The sequence below is a fragment of the Petaurus breviceps genome, unplaced genomic scaffold, assembly GCF_028583685.1.
Source record: "Petaurus breviceps papuanus isolate PSGF00001 unplaced genomic scaffold, PetGlider_PUasm1.0 181, whole genome shotgun sequence".
NCBI lineage: Eukaryota > Metazoa > Chordata > Mammalia > Diprotodontia > Petauridae > Petaurus > Petaurus breviceps.
In genome coordinates, this window is record NW_027185784.1 from 11,644,802 (window position 1) to 11,664,593 (window position 19,792).

The following is a 19,792-nucleotide window of genomic DNA, read 5'->3' on the forward strand; positions in this document are numbered from 1 at the left end:
GTGTAACAGTTTTTACAGGAGCAAGTCTGAAAGACTTAAGGATGCTCATCATTGTAATGACCAACCAAGGTTCCAGAGGACCAAAGATAAGGGTGTCACCTGCTTCCTGACAGAGAGGTGATGGACTCAGGCAGCAAAATGGAACACACATTCTTGACTGTCGCCATGTAGGAATTTGTTTTGCTTGAGTACACATATTTGTTATAAAGGGTTTTCCCCCTGGAGTAGGTAGGGAGGTGTAATATAATGCCAAGGAAAGGCAACTTCCCAAGGTTCAAAATACCAGCATAGGTGCTCTCCATTTTACTCAGTGACAAACCAAGAACAGAGAAGATCAAAACATGACATCATTCAAAATTACTAAGTGTGATTAAATAATCTCCAAGTACTACCCCACCCCAGGACCTTCCATTCATTCAATCAATTACAAAGTCCCTGTTCTAAATACTACTCCACCCCTAGGCTGTACCTTCATTTAGTCCATCACAAAACCCCTCTTCTCAAATGGAGATTAGTTTCCAATCTAAGTAAAGTAGATTCATTTGTTCAACCATAGAACACAAAATGGTCAAAAATTCCCCAGCCCTGGATCACAATTGAATCTACCCCAGAGTTACAACAAGTTTAAGCACAGCACTTAATACCCAAATGGAGGTCTTTTCTTCATCTTGACACGAGGCAAGTTCTCAGCAATCTTAGTTCCTGGGGAGACAAGGCTTAGCAAGGCCACAAGATACATTGCCAGTCTCTTCATTAATTCATCCTCTGTCTGCAGAACAGTCCTAGAACCCCTGAAAACATTAGCAAAACCCTCTCCCAGGATTTCTGTAAACATACAACAAGAAAATCCTTCTTCAGGGCTTCTGAACCAACAGAAAGGTTCCCAGACCCCTGCAACAACAGCACTGCTCTTCACCAGTGGACAGTATTCACTCTCTGTCTGCTGGACAGTCTCAGGAGCTCTTAACCAGCAGCCAGGTTCCAGTATTTCTTCAACAACAGGACTGTCTTTCACCAGTGGACAAATCTGGCAAAACAACATCAAAACAGACAGACAAAGTACCAGCAAAACAGCCACGTCTCCTCAGTCCTTGGCAGCTCAGGGGGCAGGTCTCAAAAGTCCAGGGCAATTCAAAGTGGCCCTTAGCAATCCTCTCAGTCTCTCTCTCTGCTTCCACAAGGTGCTGCTTCCAAAAAAGTTCTTCTGCCTCTCTCTTGTGTCTCCAAATCTACATCACCAGCTCCTCCCAGTTCAGGACTCTCTTTTCAAGTCAACAAGTCCATCCCACAGGTGGGATTAACAAGCTCTGGGTTTTAACACAATCAATTTGAAAACCAAGCCAATACAGGGGAATCTTTATATTCCATTACTATCACAGGAGGTAAGAGGGAGAAGTGGGTAGAAACCGAGTTCCCCTCCTTTTAAAGTTAGGAAAGAACAAAGAGAAAACCAGAAGGGATCCCAGACAAGCAAAACAGCCTTGAAAGTTCCATGTTGAATTACATGCTTAAAAGCAAGCTGTATATATTAGAGATTCACAGCTTCAATGTCTTATTTTTTTCTACATTATATATGGAAATGCTCATTTTATCTGTTGTATGTTATGTTCAGATTAAAAAATGAATAAAATCTAAAAATAAAATACCTCCAGTGAAGAGTCATGACTTCTCCAGTCCATATGTGGTATGGCCTCAATGAAAGCTAAATCAGCTAAGTGGCAGAGTGGATAGAGTACTAGTCTTGGAGTAAGAAAGACCTGAGTTCAAATTCATCCTCAGATATTTACTAGTTGTGTGACCCTGGGCAAGCCACTTAACCCTCTGTGCCTCAGTTTCCTCATTTGTAAAATGAGGATAATAATAGAACCTACCTCCCAGGGTGGTTATGAGTATCAGTTGAAATCATATTTATAAAACTCTTTGCAAACATTAAAGTGCCATATAAATGTTAGCTCTTACCTGACTACATTAAAAGAGTAAGTATCCAGGGTTAGGAGGTAGGGGTCCCATTGTATTCATCTCCAAGCACTACATTTTAAGAAAGACATTGTCCAGAGGAGGGCAATCAGGACGGTGAAGGGGTTAGACCAGAGGTGGGAACCTGCAGCCTTGAGGTCACATGTGGCCCTCTAGGTCCTCAAGTGTGTCCCTTTGACTGAATCTAAACTTCACAGAACAAATCCCCTTAATAAAAGGATTTTTTCTGTAAAACCTGTACTCAGTCAAAAGGCCACACCCAAGGACCTAGAAGGCCACAGGTGGCCTTGAGGCTGAAGGTTCCCCACCCCTGCCTTCATTGTGTGAGAATCATTGAAGGAACTTGGAATGTTTTGCTTGGAGAAGGGATGCCTTAGAAGGTGGGGAAGGGCATCATAGCTGTCTTAAAGTACTTGACTAGATGTCCCATGGAGGAGGGATTAGATCTGTTTTGCTTGAGAACTAAAAGCAATGGCTCAAATTTAACAGCGGGGTTAATTTACCCCTGAAGTAAGGAAGGCCTTCCTAGCTATTAGAACTCTCCCAGAGTGAGATGCTGGGGAGCAGAGTGAATCCATTGTCTCTGCCCTTCAACCTTAATTTGCATCTATCTCATATATGCTTATATAAGGGGGCTGATGGGGGGGAGGGTGTCCAAGTCTCCCAACATGGAGCCCCCAGCATCCTGCCTTTTCCTACCATGTGGCTGGGAGGGGCCTCCTCCGACTGGCTGTGTGGCTAAAACAGGCCAGACCAACCTCTCTACACTCTTTCTTGCTGTATCCAGAGGGTGACAATCACAGCTCAGCCATGGTGTGGATGCCATGAACTGAACTGGGAGGGGGGATACCTTCTCCCAACCTCTACCCCAGATCTGAGAAAGGGGCCTGCGGGTGTTTGTTTCTGTTGTTATTTGTCCTCAGTTTTAGGATTCCCCCAGGACCTGGTGGTTCTAGCCATGCTGGCCTCAGAGTCCCGATTGCAGGACAGATGTTGCAGTCAGCTGGCCTTGCAGGGAAGCCCTGCCCAAAAAGCCAGGATTCTGGGCCTTGAGACCAAAGAGACTTCAGACTTGGGACTTGGGACTTGGGACTGTGCTGTATAGGAACGGAGCTACTCTGTAAACCTTCTCCCTTCCCCAGAGACAGATGTGGTACAAGGGGAAAGGGAGATTTAGCCCCACATGTTGGGGAGTAAGTTTATATATTTATGATTATACTTTTTGAAGTAAATATTCCTTCGAAAAAGCTATTCCAACTGCTATTGGTTAATCAGAATACGGGTGCAAGGAATCACCCCCTAAACTGGAGGGAACACTTTCAGTGGGGACCAGAGCCATTTATACCTCCAGACCCCCTTAAGAGTTAATGGAGAAACCTGGGGGGACAGTGAAATATAACATATCTGGCCTTCCAGGCAGGACAGGCCAAGGCAGTCACTGTCTCACACACACACACACACACACATGTTGTCTTCTCAGATAGAATGAAATCACCTTACCAGGAAACACTTCTACCCAGTTACTGAGGAGGTGCTGAATAATGCTTGTCGATTGAGGGATTCGTGTTCAGGTTTGGGTTGGGCTCTCAGATCCTATGATTTTCCCCATCACCCAAGTGTCAGAGGGAGGGAAAAGGGGGGAGAGCCTGGTGCCTGCTCCAAAGTGGGATCATTAAGGGTCACAAAGGGAAGTCCAAAGAATTGCCCAAATGCTAGTTTTAACATTTATTCTAAAATTTTGAGTTCCAAGTTCTCTTTCTCTCTCTCCCTACACCTCCCCCCCACCCACTGAGAAGGCAAGCAAGATGATATCAATTATACATGAGGAGTTACGCAAAACATTTTCATATTGCAAAAAAGCAAGAAAAAAAAGAAAGTAAAAAAATGCTTCAATCTGCAATCACTTCATCAGTTCTCTTCTCTTTCTTGAGGTGAACAGCATTTTTCATCATGAGTCCTTTGGAACTATCTTGGATCACTATATTTATCAGAGGAGCTGTCTTTCCTAGTTGGTCATCATTATAATTTTGGAATACAGATCTAGTGGTGGTATTGCTGGGTCAAAGGGCACATGTGATTGTATAGCCCTTTGGGCATAGTTCCAAATGGTTCTCCAGAATGGCCAGTTTTAATAGAGAACAGATGCTGGAAAGAAAATGGAGAAAATATGCTGGATTTCAATTAAGAGACGAACCATATTTGGCTACTTGATCTGCCTCAGCTATTGGCCTAGGCATAGAAGCAAATCAAAGTAGAGAATAGAACTATCCAGACAGGAGAATCAGGAGAGTTGGAGCCCAGAGAGAATATGAGCTAGAGTTTCAGATTGGGAAAGGTTGTGCCTCCTTCAGATGCTGTGCCAGTCAATAAAATTCTAAATATAACCCATGACCCATCACTGAAGTTCTGGGCTCAGAGGACCAGGTTTAACCTTGAAGATCTCTTGATAGTAACTCTATGGATTTATTTTCCTCCTCACCTGGAAGTCCCCTTGGTAGCATCAGAATATGTTTCTTAAAGACCTAGACTGCTGAAAGCAACCAAGGATGGCAAGGCATTAACATAATATAGCCTTATTAAAAGGTATATAAAGGGGGAGGCTAGGTGGCGCAGTGAATAGAGCACCAGCCCTGGAGTCAGGAGGACCTGAGTTCAAATCTGGCCTCTGACACTTGACTCACTTACTAGCCTTATGACTTTAAGCAAGTCACTTAATCCCAATTGCCCTCCAAAAAAACAAAACAAAAGAAAAAAAAGGTACATAAAGAACACAGAAAGGGAGGAAAGGGAAAAAGCATTTATTCAGTTCCCACTATGTGCCAACAAGTGCTTTGCAAAGATGATGTCATTTGATCCTAAAAACAACCATACAAGGGAGGTACCATTATCAGTCCCATTTTGCAGATGAGGAAACTGAGGCAAAAAGGGTTAAGTGACTTGTCCAGGGTCACACAGCTAGTAAGTGTCAGAGCCCATATTTGAACTCAGGTCTTCCTTATTCCAGGCCTGGTGCTCTATCCACTGAGCCACCTATTTTTCCAGCCCACTCCAAAAGGGAGCAGCTTAAGTGATGTTCCTTTACCCCACTTTCAGAGGGTCAATCACAGTCCTTAAAAATAAATTCACAAAACCAGTAGATGAAGCCCCAATAGTGTGACTGGAGGGGATGATTTACTTGGAGGGGAACATTGGCCCTTCCCCATTACCTCCTTTCCTCTGGAATCTCAGCCTACTTCCCCATTCACTCTGTATCCCTCAGTTCCCAGCTCAATGAAACCACAATTGGTCCCAATGGAGCTCACTCCTCCATGCTTACACACTTGACTTTTGAGATGGATCCATGTTTTCTTCTTGCCCATAACGCAGAAATTCCATTCATCTTCATGAGGCACTCTCTCCAGTTTTAAAAAATTAAATGTTTTGGGAGGCGGAGTCAAGATGGCAGAGTAGAATCAGGACCTCCGCTGGGCTCTGGCTTCCACCTTCCCCAATCCATGTAAAATGGGGACTCTAAACAAACTTTGGAGCTGCAGAACCCACAAAATGACACAAAGAAGCTAACTTCCCCACAAAATGACACAAAGAAGCTAACCTCCCGCTGAGAACAGACCGGCAAGCTGGCAGGAATAGGCCAGTGCATCGCTCTGAGAGCTGAGCCCAGCCCCATGATGAGGCTTTAGCCCCAGGGCAGGCCTGACCAGCCGCCAGCCAGAGGGACTCCAGATCAGCAGCAGCTGTGGCCGTTTCCAGATTTATCAACACATAAATGTTAAGGACAAAGTGAGAGGTCAGTGCAGTATGGACTTTAGGACCCAGTAAGTGGGAGTGTGTGGCTTTTGCCCCCAGGATGAGAAGCCCTTGAGAAACCCACACAGCCAGCCAGCTTCATGTGGCAGCTTCAGCTCCTGGCCTGCAGAGTGCAGGGGGACCAAGCACCAGTCTGAGGGGTAATAGCTCTTGCTTTAACCTTCTTGGATCTGGATTGCAATCTAGGGTGGAGGTCCTTGGGTGTGTGTCCAGCTTGCCAGAGCATGTGGAGACCTCAGAGAGGACACCCATCTAATACCTCCAGCAGTTGAGAAAACCCCAGAATTTGGGATGAAAGCTCTCCTGTCTGGTGGCAGAGTCCTACTGTGGCAAAAAGCCCAGGGGTCAAGTGACTGAAGGGCGACATGACCAGGCAAAGGAAACAAAGCAGACAGAAGATTCCAACATCAGACTGCTATTTTGGGGACAAAAAGAAGCAAGGCATGGAACAAGAGGAAGACAGTGAAGTCAGAACTCTTGCACCAAAAGCTTCAAAGGAAAATACGAGCTGGTTATAGGCCATAGAGGACCTTAAGAAGCACATAAGAGAGGGGAGGCCAGGTGGCTCAGCGAGTAAGAGCACCGGCTCCAGTGTTGAGAAGACCTGGAGATCGAATCCCGGGCTCAGACACTTAGCACCCACCCAGAAACACCTGGCCGTGTAACCTTGAGCAAGTTACTTAACCCCAATTGCTTAGGGGCAGCCAGGTGGCTGTAGCAGTAAGCACCCCAAGCGCGTCCTCAGGGTTTGCTGCCCATACAGGTTCTTGGATCTGCTTTGTTAAAGGAAAGCAACTCAAAATGGGTTAACAAGCTTACTTTAATCAGTCAGACATATATCGTTTACCTTGTTCAGGAGAAAAGGTCAGCACCCCGAACCTCAAAGCATACAGGCAGAATTATGAAGACAGAAACATCAAGTAGACAGATTTCCAAACTGTCCAACCATTACATCCATACCCAATCAACATCTGGGTTTCCACATTCTGGGTTTTTCAAAGCCGGGGGACTCTCAACAATGGCTTCCCAGAATTCAGATCAAATCACAGAACACTTTTCCAAGTGAGTCCCAAAAACAAAGCTACACATCAGGGCTTATATAGCTTTCTCCTGACTCGGCTCAGAGAATGTAACAACCTTATTGACTCACTGGCCAATCAAGAAGTATCTACTGAAAAACAAGCCTCCCCCACCCCAGGCTTCAGGTGCACATCAGCCTAGGGGCAGGGAAGATCTTTAAAATTTACATTCTTATTACAGTGGCTCAGCAAGTAAGAGCACCGGCTCCAGTGCCGGGATGACCTGGATCAAATCTGGGCTCAGATACTCAGCACTACACCCAGAAATAACTGGCCGTGTAACCTTGAGTAAGTTACTTAACCCCGATTGCTTTAAAAAAAAAAAAAAGAAGCACATAAGAGAAGTGGAGGAAAAATTGGGAAGAGAAATGAGAACAATGCAAGAAAATTATGAAATGAGAGTCAACAGCCTGACTGAGGAAAATACCACCTTAAAAAAATAGACTAACTCAAATGGCAAAAGAGGCTCAAAAAGGCAATGAGGAGAAGAATGCCTTAAAAAGCCAAATTTGCCAGATGGAAAAAGAATCTCAAAAGCTCAATGAGGAGAATCATTGCTTCAGAATTAGATTGGAGCAAATGGAAGCTAATGACTTTATGAGAAATCAAGATGCTGTTAAACAGATCCAAACAAATGAAAGAATAGAAAGCAAGGTGAAATATCTCATGGGAAAAACCACTGACCTGGAAAATAGATCCAGGAGGGATAATTTAAAAATTATTGGACTACCTGAAAGCCATGATCAAAGTAAGAACCTAGAAATCATCCTCTAGGAAATTCTCAAAGAAAACTTCCCTGATGTTTTAGAACCAGAGGGCAAAATAGAGGTTGAAAGAATTCACTGATCACCTCCTGAAAAAATCCCAAAAAGAAAACTCCTAGGAATATTTATAGCCAAGTTCCGGAATTCCCAGATTAAGGAGAGAATATTACAAGCAGCCAGGAAGAAACAATTTGAATATTGTGGAAACACAATCAGGATAACCCAGGATCTGGCAGCTTCTACACTGAGGGATTGAAGGACTTGGAATATGAAATTCCGGAGGTCCAAGGAGCTGGGATTAAAACCAAGAGTCACCTACCCAGCAAAACTGAGTATCATGTTTCAGGGGAAAATATGGTCATTCAGTGGAATAGAGGACTTTCAAGCATTCTTGCTGAAAAAACAAGAGTTGAATAGAAAATTTGACATTCAGACACAAGAAGCAAGAGAAGCATGAGAAGGTAAACAGGGAAAAGAAATCATAAGGAACTTATCAAAGTTGAACTATTTACATTCCTACATGGAAAAACAATAATTGTAACTTATGAAACTTTTCTCAGTAGTTGAAGGGAATATACATACATATATATATATATATATATATATATGAGGATATATGGGCATATGAATACATATGTGAATGTATGTATATATGTTTACAGGTATACATAGATAGAGGGCACAGGACCAATTTAACAGGAAAGGCTGATACTTAAAAGGTGAAATTAAGAGGTGAGAGGAATATAATGAGAGGAGATGGGGAGAGACAGATTGAGGTAAACTATTTCATACAGAAGAGGCAAGGGAAAATGGTTACAATGAAGGGGAAGAATAGGAAGGCAAAAGGGAATGGGTCAACTTTATTCCCATTGAATCTGGCTTGAGGAGGGAGTGAAATACACATTAAATAGGGTATCTCACCCTCCAGGAGAATGGGGGGGAAGGGTATGAGAGGGGGAATGATGGAAGGGGGTCAGGCTGGGGGGGAGGGAAGTTGGAAGCACCCACTTTTGAAAAGGGACGGGATCAAAGTAGAGAATAGAACAAGTGGGAGGTGGGATAGGAGGGAGGGAAATATAGTCAGTCTTTTACAATATATCTACTATGTTAATGTTTTGCATTAGCCACACATGTACAACCTATACTGAACTGCTTATCCTCCCAGTAAGGGTGGGTGACAAGGAAGGAAGGGAATGAGTCTGGAAAATTAAAATCAAATATTCAAATATATATATATATATGTATATATATGTGTGTGTGTGTGTGTGTGTGTTTGTGTGTGTGTATATATATACACCATTGTTAATACCATCTTACATGTAATTGGGAAATAAGATATACAGGCACTGAGGCATAGAGATCCACTGGAAAAGTCGAAAGGGGTATGGGAGAAAATATGGGAGAGAGCAGATTGGAGGAGGGGATATCCTGTGGGACTGCTATTTTGGGGCAGTAGGTAGGGGAAAAACGGGGAGAAAATTTGTAACTCAAAATCTGGCGGAAACAAATGATGTAAATCAGAAGTTAATAAAGCATTAAAATAAAAAAAAAGAATACTTGCTTAGTAAAACTATTTATGCTTACATTTCAACACAGAAAGTAGCACGACACGTTTTCATTTTCTCCCTCTAAATCCTCCTCATGATTCTTGGCCCATTTGCTCTCATGTACTTTTTCTCACATTCATATGCATGAGTCTTGCGTTTTTCATCCATCCTGTGCCAGGCAGGGACAAAACCACTCGTGTTGTAACAGAAAGGATCCTCTCTGTGGTCTGTTACATGTTTTTTATTATCTTTTTTTTTTAATTTATTTTTTACTTTGTTGCTTTTTGAAAAGCCTCATGTTTGTCTTAGATGAACCAAGGGGGTGAAGGGTTTTGTTCATGCTGAAGTTAAGAGATTCTAGGGAAAATGAGTATTCCAGTGGCCAAGCAAAGACGGCTCCCCTTTCCCAACCCCAAGAGATCTGGGGGATGGATTGATTAAGAAGAAGAAAGTTTCAGGAACTCCGAGAATCACAGGACCTCAAACAGAGATGGAAGAGACGTCAGAGGTCATGTAGTCCAATCTGAGCCTGATCGAAGATCCCCAGCCCAACTTCTCCAATTGCTACTCATCCATCCAACCTTAGATTGAAACCTTCTATTGAGAGAGGACCCGCCAAGGCCACCACTTCATTTTGGGATTTAGAATGATTTTCCTTACATCAAGTTGAAATCTGCCCCTGTGGTCCCCACAATGTCATTCTACTCTTCCCCTTGGTTATTTTCTCACAGATGCCTCTAGTCTCAAGCCATGAAGAAGCTGGTCAGGGTGACTAATATCACCCAGGGCTCTCTATGGGGCTAAATCAGGACAGGCCCAAGGAATAGGCTAGAGCAGCTTGACAGTGGTTAGATGGAGTGGAGCCTTCTAGAATTTCAATCGGGATCCTCTTTCTTGAACCTAAACAAGGCTCATATTCTTGAATTTACCTCCGTGGGGGATGGATGCATGGAAAAAATTAGCTCCTTGAGATCATATGAGCATCTTAAAAGAAGGGACTTTCATTTTTGTCTTTCTGTCTTCAGCACTGAGCACAGTACCTGGCATGTAGTAGGCATTTACTAAATGCTTGTCTTTGTGACCCCATTTGGATTTTCTTGGCAAAGATACTGGAGTGGTTTGCCACTTCCTTCTCCAGCTCATTTTATAGATGAGGAAACTGAGGGAAACAGGGTTAAGTGACTTGCCCAGGGTCACACAGTTCGTGAGTGTCTGAGGTCAGGTTTGAACTCAGGAAGATGAGTCTTCATGACTCAGTGCTCTATCCTCTATCCTCAGTGCTCTGTCTACCTGGTTGCCCTTTGGCTGTTTGATAGATGCATGCAAAGACACTCTGACAAGCATTTACTCACCTAGGACTCAGGAAGACTTGAGGTGTGTATTTTTGACTTTAAACCTGCATTCATGGGATTTTCTAGGGTATCCATGGGATGGTTTCTAGGGCAGATGACACTTTTGTACACCTAGAAAATAATGGGAAAATGTAATTTTTTAAAAAAGTCTTATCTTTTGGATTTTATATCACACTCACTTTTAATTATATCTCTATCCAACCCCCACCTGCCCAGTGAACTATCCCTTGTAACACAGAATGAAAGAGAAAAAGAGTTGTTCAGCCAATCAACCAGGACTGATGGTGTTCAGTGTTCTATACCCATAATCCCCTAACTCCCCAAGGAGCAGAGGGAGGGAGATGCATTTCCTCATTTCTTCTCTAAGGTCAAACTCGGTCATTCTAATTACACAGGCGGTGTTGCATTCCAGACAACACGCAACTTAAAAACAAATATAATTTGTTTATTCAGTTCATGGTTGCTGTGACCAGAAAATCAATCACTTTGTATCCAACCTTTTGATGATGAGATGAGTCTGTCCACACTTAACCAGGCTGCTTTTGAACAAAGTAATTTTATTAGTTTAAGGATATAGCAATGTATCATATATAACTTGGTGCGCTCATAAAAGCATGTTGGATATATTTTGAAATACAAAGTTTTGGAAAATTTCAGAGGAAAAAACAACAAAAAAAGGTTTTTCAGGGAATAAAAGTTTAAAGAAGTCCTCCGGGAAGAAAACACATGTATTTCCCTCCAGGCCTTTGCATTTCTACTTCAAATTGAGCAGTCTGAGCTAGTCTGCCTTCACTATGTCTGACACTTCTCTGCGGAAGACCCTCTCAGAGACTGCCTTGGTCTGCAGAGATGAGCTTCTGGACAGGCTCCAAGCCCCATGATGCTTCCTGATACACCAGGGAGGTCCATAAATTGGGTCACAGCCACACTCATGGCTTGGGAAACACAGCCTTCACTACCTTCAGATTCCCCAGGGCCTAGGCACTCTCCCAAGCCTGCCTTCTCTCATCTTGTCAGCACCCCCACCCGGCCTCACCCTGGGCCTCTGTTCTTGTTATATAGACATCAAGAGCTGATAAAGACAGTCATGGTTCACTAGCTGGTTGGGATGGTAGGATGGGAGAGAGGAAGACAAGTGGGCTGTAAGGGGGTATGGAGTGTGGTCACAGGGGTTGCAGGTTCCAAAACCAAATAAATATTTTTTTGGAGTTGGAGGCCAGTAGCAATACTAAATGGTGAACTTTCACCTCAGAAGAAGGCTGTGGGAAGGACTCATGAGGATACTGGCTCCATACTCCAGACATGTAAGTATTCCCTGCACATGCAGCAGCAGTCATGAACATCTGCACACCTTAACTTATTCAAGTCCTCCACAACGGTTCCAGCCTACCTGTGCAGGCTCATTCTCCTCCACATTCACTATGGTCCAGCCAAACTTCTTTTCTTGCTGTTCCTTACTGATACAAGAAATATCAGTGTATCCCTCATCTCTGTGCTCTTGCAGAAGGTGCCCCCCATATCTAGAAAACTCTCCCAGCTCACTTTTGCCTCTAAGAATCCCTAACTGCCTTCAAAGCTTAGCTCAAGCACCATCTCCTACAAGAGGCTCATGTTAATCCCCCCCAGCTGTTAGTGCCTCCTCTTCCCCCCACAAAGCTATATTCTTTTTTTCTTAAATGTTTTAATTTATTTATTTATGTTAACAAATGAAATAAACATGTTTATTCTTTTGTGAAGGTCATATAGATGGCAGTTCCAGGATTCAAACCAGGTCCTCTGACATTAGATCTACCAGTCATTAAAATGCACATACTGACCGTCTTTTATGGTATTAGCTATAGAAGGCAGAATAAGTTTGGGTTTGTTTGTTTTTTTGCTTTTTGGAGGGCAATTGGGGTTAAGTGACTTGCCCAAGGTCACACTGCTAGTTTTTGTATTAAGTGTCTGAAGCCGCATTTGAACTCAGGTCGTCCTGACTCCAGGGCTGGTGCTCTATTCACTGCACCACTTAGCCATCCCAAGGCAGAATAAGTTTAAAGGAATGTGCTAGGAAAAATCTCTTGTAGGCAAGCTGAACCCTGCCATGAAGCATGGGCTAGCTTTTCCTAAGGCCCTAGCCCACATAGGTTAGACTAATTTTGGTTTTGCTTTTTAAATTTTTTTTATTTTTAGTTATCAACATTCACCTCCATAAGATTTTGAGTTCTAAATTTTATCCCCCTTCCTCACCACCCCCTCCCCAAGATGGCATGCAGTCTGATATAGGCCCTACATATAAATTAATATTGAACATATTTTCATATTAGGTTGTAAAGAAGAATTAGAACCAATGAGGAAAAACTACAGGAAAATAAAAAAGAGAGAGAGCAAATAATATGCTTTGACCTGCATTCAGACTCCATAGTTCTTTTTCTGGATGTAGACAGCATTTTCTATCATGAGTCTTTTGAAGTTATCTTAGATCCTTGCATTGCTGAGAAGAGCTAAGTCCATCATAGCTGACCATCACACAATGTTGTTACTGTGTATAATGTTCTCCTGATTCTGATCACTTCACTCAGCATCAGTTCATGTAAGTCTTTCCAGGTTTTTCTGAAATCCACCTGTTCATCATTTCTTGTGGAACAATAGTATTCCATTACATTAATATACAACAACTTGTTGAGCTATTCCCCAATTGATGGGCATCTCCTCAATTTCTAATTCTTGGCCACCACAAAAAGAGCTGCTATAAATATTTTTGTACATGTAGGTCCTTTTCCCATTTTTATGATCTCTCTTTGGGACACAGACCTAGAAATGGTATTGCTGGGTCAAAGGGTATGCATAGGTTTATAGTCCTTGGGGCAGACTTCCAAATTGTTCTCCAGAATGGTTGGATCAGTTCAAAATTCCACCAACAATGCATTAGTGTTCCAATTTTCCCATATGCTCTCCAGCATTTATCATTTTCCTGTTTTGTTATGTTAGCCAACCTGATAAGTATGATGTGATACCTCAGAGCTGTTTTGATTTGTATTTCTCTAATCAATAGTGATTTAGGGCATTTTTATATGACTATAGATAGCTTTAATTTCTTCCTCTGAAAACTGCCTATTCATATCCTCTGACCATTTATCAATTGGGGAATGACTTGTGTTATTATAAATTTGACTCAGTTCTCTATATATTTTAGAATTGAAGCCTTCATCAGAGACACTGGTTGTAAAAACTGTACAACTTTCTGCTTCTCTTCTAAATTTGGCTGCATTGGCTTTGTTTGTGCAAAACCTTTTAAATTTAATATAATCATTTTGCATATGTCATATGCAAACATATTACATAACATATCCATTTTGCATTTCATAATATTTTCTATGTCTTGTTTGGTCATAAATTCTTCTGTTCTCCATAAATCTGAGAGGTAAACTATTCTTTGCTCTCCTAGTTTGCTTATAGTATCAGCCTTTATATCTAAATCATGTACCCATTAAATGTTTTATTGTAAATTTAACAAATACCTAATAAAATGGGCAGCCTTGGATTTTGTGTGCATATGTGTGTGTGTGTGTGTGTGTGTGTGTAGCAGGAGCAGGCTGGAATACTTCCCACAGAGCTGGGTATCCTCTCTGGGTTTCTACTCTCTGCTGTCTGGCCCTTGCTAAAGTACATGCATGACCCAGAAACTCCTGATTTGTTCCTTGGTCCCCTAGATGGGACTTGTACTGAAGATGCTGGTCCACTGAGTCAGGATAAAGGTCCTCACTCAGTAGACCCAGAGAAGTGCATGGAGGCCACACACTCTTTTGAACACAGAACATTGGCACTCTTCCTGCTTCTCTACTGTACTTCCAGCAAGGGTAAGAGTGGGTTCCTTTCTCTTCCCTGCTTCCCTATTGCCTCACTGTCCCCAGGGGCAACAGCAGCTGGAACACATGACAAAGAGAACATGTGTCTGCCAGGCAAGCTTGGGTTCCTGGCTGCCTTGTGCCTTCCTGCCTCTTCCCTGAGCACATATCTAGAAGCAACAACCAGAGATCTGGAGAGATGAATATTCACAGTCCTGGTGGCCACTTCATGAACTCCTGAGTCAGTGCTGGCTGCCAGTAGGAGGTGCTTACTGTGATGATGCCCTTTTTCTGAGAAGAAGAGAACAGTTACAGGATCAGTTTGGCCTCCATATGAGTCCAGAGCAAGAGTCTCAATTTCTGCAAGTTTTTTGAAGTCTTCCTTAATCTTAGTGATTTCCCTCTGAGACCACCCCCCAGGTAGCCTGCATATATTGTCTGTGCATCATTTTTGCCTCTTGTCTTTCCTGTTCCCATTCCCAAGTGGAATCTTTGGGAACAGGAACTACTTTTTGCCCTTTTTTTGTATCCCTAGTTCTTAACACAGTGCACAGCATACAGCAGGTGTTTAATAAGTGCTAGTGGACTGATTACTTGTTGACTGAAGATAAGTCAGTTAGCTGACATTCAGGGTTGGAGAGAGTCAAAAATTGCAGGAAGCAAACTGCAGGTCTAAGAAGACAATAAGTCCTGAACTGACTTTCCATCTTTCTCTGGTTAAACCCTTGATGAGGCAAGTAAAAGTTAGTGGGAAATTTCCTTCCAGGGTATTGTTTTTACAATAATTTGTTATGTAGCTTACAGGAACATTTTCATGCACATTATTTTATTTTGACCCTCACAACAATCCACTGTAATGCAGATGGAATAGGAATTACTAATGGGGCATGTGAAATGATCTAGAACCCTGGGGATCTGCCCAGTCTTCTAGCCAGCATTCATTCCACTGGACCAAATTCTCTCTGTACTTTCATATTTCTTAATCTGGCTTCTCCCTTATAATCACTACTGCCTACTTCCCCTTCAGCAGTTTTAAGCTTTTAATGTCTTGGGTTAAAGGAAGACTTCCCTTGCTTACAGTAACACTTGTCGGCTTGGGGTTGGTTGGTTTGTTTTTGGGGTGAGATATGGTGGGAAGTGGAGAGGAAACATCTAAGAACCACTAGTCTATACATTCAATTCTTAATTTAGTATAGAAGATTGCAATGAAGCTCATTTCCTAGAGTTCTGAAGGAAAGGTATCCTAGAGAAGTTGCTAGATGTTATAGGCTTATTCTGTCCCTATACATCTTTTAGAAGTGAATCCATTTGCTGTCTGACCAATGGATTAGGTTGACAACCCTCTCTCCCTCCCTCCTTATCTCTCTCTCTCTCTGTCTGTCTCTCTCTCTCTGTCTCTTTCTCTCTCTGTCTCTCTCTGTTTCTCTCTCTGTCTCTCTGTTTCTGTCTCTCTCTGTCTCTCTGTCTCTCTGTCTCTCTGTCTCTCTGTCTCTCTCTCTCTCTCTCTCTCTCTCTCTCTCTCTCTCACACACACACACACACACACACACACACACCAATATATACACAAACACCAGCGTCTAAGAGCAATGAATCTCCAGACTGTAGCACTGAAGCTGTGAGGGGAGGAGAGAAAGTTCAAAGAGTGAGGCAGAGTGCAGCCAAGGCCTGGGCTGAGAGCCAGGTAGGCTGGAAGGAGAGAGGGAGCAACCGCTTGTTACCATCAGACTTGGATGCTGATGATGTGGCAAAACCACATCTGGACAGCTGTTTTTAACACTGGCTCGTTGGTCTAGGGGTATGATTCTCGCTTAGGGTGCGAGAGGTCCCGGGTTCAAATCCCGGACGAGCCCTATTTTACTTTGCTTTTATTGACATTTTGGGTGGAAAGGAGGCTTTGTTCCTTCATCTGTAAAACAACAAGGTTGGTCTACATGGTCTCGGAGGTCCCTTCCAGAACTAGTTCTATGATTCTAAGGATTTTAGGGGCACAAACTGCACTGAGTTTCCCCATACATACCTTGTGCCACAACTAAATGCCTCTCTCACAAAGGCCAGACAGGCACAAAATAAGAACGGTTTGAGATTAAACTGTGGGTAAAACAGGAGTCAGTTTCCTTAAGTGCAAAATGGCATCAGGCTCGAGAGGTGATCTTTGAGATCCCTTCTTCCTCTGACATTCTCTGAGGGTGAAAAGGGTCAGGGCTGAGGGTCTGACCTTGTGCTTCCCTGGTTTGGTCTCCCTCCCAGTGATTCACAATGATCTCTTTGATAAGAGATTCTGACAAAAGTTTAGTGAGCAGAAAGAGTAGGCAGAAGCTAAAGTACTGGTGTGAAAAAAGGTCAGCTGCCCAAGCAAAACCCAGAAGACTACAGGGAGCAACTGACAGGCAGGGGTGAGGGGCCAAGATAGTCAGGAGAATGATTTTCATGAATCTATAGGAAGGATGAGCTGCTCAGATGGGATTAGGAAGGAGGATGAGCCCCTGAATACTGGAAGGAGTTTATTAGAACAAACTCTTCTCTGAGCTGATTACGGAGATGACAGGTTTAGGTTATCCCCTGTGGGCACCCCACAGGGAGGCAGTGTGGTGTGGTGGATAGGACATTGCACCGGTATCAGAAGAGTTGGGTTCTAATCCCAGCTTTGCCTCCAAAACAGCTGGGGGACTGAACCAATTGTCCAGCTGTCCTCTGTCTTAGCTTCCTGACTTGTAAAAGAAGGGGGTAGAGGAAGATTGGACCAGACGACCCAGATCTATATGCCTCTGTCTTGAAGAGAACTTGATTTGAGTACCAGCTTTAGTAATCAACCCAACCCCTCAAAGATGTATCACACACAGTATCTTTATTCCTGAATCTTGGCTCATGCCAGGGGAGCCCTTGGTGCTAAACTGATGGGTTTTGCCATTCTATAAGAGACAAGGCTCAAACCCCGTCACTGAGGTTATCTGGTTCTGGGGATCCCTAGGACTTGAAAAAGTTCAAGCAAATGAAGTGACCTTAACTCTAGGCACAGGATACTGAATAAACTCAAGATAAACTTCAAGTCAAACCAAGGCCAGTCTGGACCCCTAGGTTGTGGAAGGCACAGGATTAACCCGACACAGCTCAGCCTCTGGACTAAGGTAAAGAGAACACAGCTGGGTTAACAAGCTGGGAATTAGTACCATCCGGTCCAATGATGTGCTTCTCTCTCTGTGGGACAGGTTTCTCTAGAAATAAAAGTGTGATATTCATGTTTGAAATTAATCCAGTAGAAGTTTGGAGGTTGGAATCGGGTGTATGTATGTGTGTGTGTGTATGTGTGTGTGAGTCTAGAAAAATCTCTCTTTTTTTTAAAGGCAGGCCTAGTTTTTCCTAGTCCAACAATCTGTCTATATCCTAGCCATAGAGGCAGTTAGGTGGTACAGTTATTAGAGTACTGGTATCAGGAAGACTTGAATTCAAATCTGGCCTCAGACACATACCAGTTGTGTGACCCTGGGCAAGTCACTTAACCTCTGTCTGCTTTGTTTTCTAAACTGTAGAATGGAGATAATAATGGCAATTAGTTCTCAGGGTTGTTGTTAAGGATCAGATGGGATACTTGTAAAGCAGGTAACAGTGCCTGGTGCAAAGCAGATGCTTCATAAATGCCTGCTCCCTTCCCCTTCTCCCACAGCATCTTCCTCCTATGCCCTGCCCTTCTCTGTAACCCTGGCTGATTGGCACCTTCCTGCCTGTGACCTCAGGGTGGGAAACTAATGAGACTCACCTAAATAGGAGCCTCCCTGTAAAATTCCTGCATTATCCTGACCCAGGAGTTCCCTGAGCAACATGAAAACAGGCATAAGAATCCAAAGGCGTTTGATGGAGCGTTGGACCAAATTCTAAGAACAACCTATTACAAACCCCTCCCGGCTTCCCTCCTGTGACCACAGCTAAGACTCCCTTGCAATACTTGGGTTGTATCGTTTCCTTACCCTCCCCAGTCCCACTTTTGGGGTGTCCTTCCCAGCTGATGTCCGGGATGGCAGGCTTCCCTAGCTGAAGGTGTCAGTCCTGGCACTAGCTGGCCAGGGGGAGGTTGTAGGCCACCCTCGTGCCCTTCCCCTGTTGCCTCTACCCTCCCCAACTCAGGCTTCCCTGAGCACCAAAAGTTGAGTTACATAGCCTTCTCTTAAGCAGGCCAAATAAAAAGGTCTGTGGCTTTCAGAAAATTCTTTCACAAAGCCTCTTTAACCCTGGCAACAAATAACAGTGCCTATTTGTCAGAAATTGTGTTAAAGTGTGTGAAATACATATAACTGAAGGACTGGGACTGTTTATATGCACATGAAGTCATGTGAAGCTGTCTTTTTGTTTTGTTTTTGTTGGGGTTTTTTGGAGGGGGAAGGCAAGGCAATTGGGGTTAAGTGACTTGCCCAAGGTCACACAGCAAGTTGTGTGTCAAGTGTCTGAGGCCAGATTTGAACTCAGGTCTTCCTGACTCCAGGGCTGGGGCTATATTCATTTTGCCACCTAAATGCCCCCATGTGTCTTTATAGTAAAGACTGTATCAGAACCATAACATTTCTGAACGTCGCTCAGCAGTGGGCTGGGGGGTAGGTAGGAGGACAGGTAGCACGGAAGATAGTCCTGTGGAGTGAGGCCCCAGAAGAAGAAATGATGCTCCTGGATGTTTCTTAGCTGCTGAAGAGGGACAAAGAGCCCCTGGGATAGGGCAAGCATGGGAAGAAGCTCTGATAGAATTAGGCCATCAAAGCAAAGGAAAAGTCTTCAGGTGGTGCTCTCTGGGTTTTTCATCTGAAGCTTAACTCCAGGCATCTCCCCCTAGCAATGGTCTGGATTCCACAGATACGTATAAGGATGAGATTCATCAATCTGGGAACCTGGAAGAGACTAAAGGACCCTCCTTTTCCTATGTGTCTCTGTGAGTATAGACACAAAAGACTTTGTGTATGTCATTATGGTCACGAGTCTATTTCTGTATTGCCACCATTTTCTGGTTATGTTACCAATTCCTTCTGTAGTTGAACCTAACAGTAGAGTCCTTGAGGCAATCAGTAGCTGGAGTATCCCTGATACTCAATAAACTGAGAAGCAGTGTGGCCTAGTGGTGAGGACCCTGGAATTAGAGTTGGAAGGCAGGCCTGGCTTTCAACTGGAGTCTGCCATTTAACTAGCTGGGTGACCCTACTTGACCCATTTGGGCCTCATTATCTGTATAACGAGCAACACAGAGTCTACCCTGACTACTTGACATGGTTGTTCAGAGAATGAAATAAGATAATATGTGTGAAAATATTCAGTAACATACGTGTGGCACATGTATACATGCATATGTATGATTCAGTGAAAAAGCAGTGTAGGGGAGTGGAGTGAGGACTGACCACAAAGTACTCACGTCCAGCCTCTGACACATACTGACTGTGGGATCCCAAGCAAATCATGTAA

General features: G+C 43.4%; 1 long non-coding RNA gene and 1 other non-coding gene across 2 annotated transcripts in view; one reads left to right on the top strand and one right to left on the bottom strand.

Moving 5' to 3' along the window:
* The window catches only part of LOC138160577 (uncharacterized), a 31,338-nt gene that overhangs the window by 2,973 nt on the left and 8,573 nt on the right, over window positions 1-19,792 (bottom strand). Inside the window, exon 2 of the long non-coding RNA XR_011168169.1 lies at window positions 10,527-10,637. This is a non-coding gene — a long non-coding RNA (uncharacterized lncRNA). The remainder of the gene's footprint in view (window positions 1-10,526; window positions 10,638-19,792) is intronic.
* On the top strand, window positions 16,135-16,206 carry TRNAP-AGG (transfer RNA proline (anticodon AGG)). Its single transcript has one exon. It is a non-coding gene; the product is annotated as a tRNA-Pro (tRNA).